Source organism: Nannobrachium achirus (assembly GCF_963921795.1).
Source record: "Nannobrachium achirus genome assembly, chromosome: 2".
NCBI lineage: Eukaryota > Metazoa > Chordata > Actinopteri > Myctophiformes > Myctophidae > Nannobrachium > Nannobrachium achirus.
This window is the reverse complement of record NC_137811.1, coordinates 78,561,082-78,562,050: the sequence shown is the minus strand read 5'-3', so window position 1 is coordinate 78,562,050 and position 969 is coordinate 78,561,082.

Below are 969 nucleotides of genomic sequence, written 5' to 3'. Positions count from 1 at the left end.
CCCCTTAGTTGAGAGAGAGATGAAGCAGGGACCCCTTAGTTGAGAGAGAGATGAAGCAGGGACCCCTTAGTTGAGAGAGAGATGAAGCAGGGACCACTTATTTGAGAGAGATGAAGCAGGGACCCCCACAACCTGTTCATAGATTCCATATAGTTTCATTGTTTGACAGCGCAATCATCAGTGTATTTTGGATTCATGTCAATTTGTGTTTTCAGATATTTAACCACTTGAACCGTCAATACTTTATAAACTTGACCTTTCACTCTGTACTTAGTCTGCTCTTTTTTCCCTCCACACCAAACCTCTTTGCCGAAAATAGCTTGTAGATCTGCTATTTTTAGCTGACGTTCTAAGAATTTGGACACTGGGGTTCAAGTGGTTAATATAAAAAAGGAGAAAAAAAGGTTTCTATCACACAAAGATTTGGAGGACCCCCTGCTAGTAACTCTGAGGACCCCCTTGGGTCCCGGACCCCCTGTTGAAGACCCCTGCTCTATAGCACACACACACACACACACACACACACACACACACACACACACACACACACACACACACACACACACACACACACACACACACACACCACCACCACAAGTGTTGAATAATTTAGATGATCTTGTCCTACGGGGGTCCCTGGTCAAACCCATCAGTTGGGGGTCCCTGGTCAAACCCATCAGTTGGGGGTCCCTGGTCAAACCCATCAGTTGGGGGTCCCTGCATGGACAGGATAACATTTAGGACTGCTGATTTATCTGGAAATCATTTTATAGTTGTAGTTCATATTAAACAGGTCAATGTTCTCACATGATTGTAATTAAAACAAATATAGGCCTACATATAGGTGTGTGTGTGTGTGTGTGTGTGTGTGTGTGTGTGTGTGTGTGTGTGTGTGTGTGTGTGTGTCTGTGTGTGTGTGTGTGTGTGTGTGTGTGTGTGTGTGTGTGTGTGTGTGTGTGTGTGTGTGTG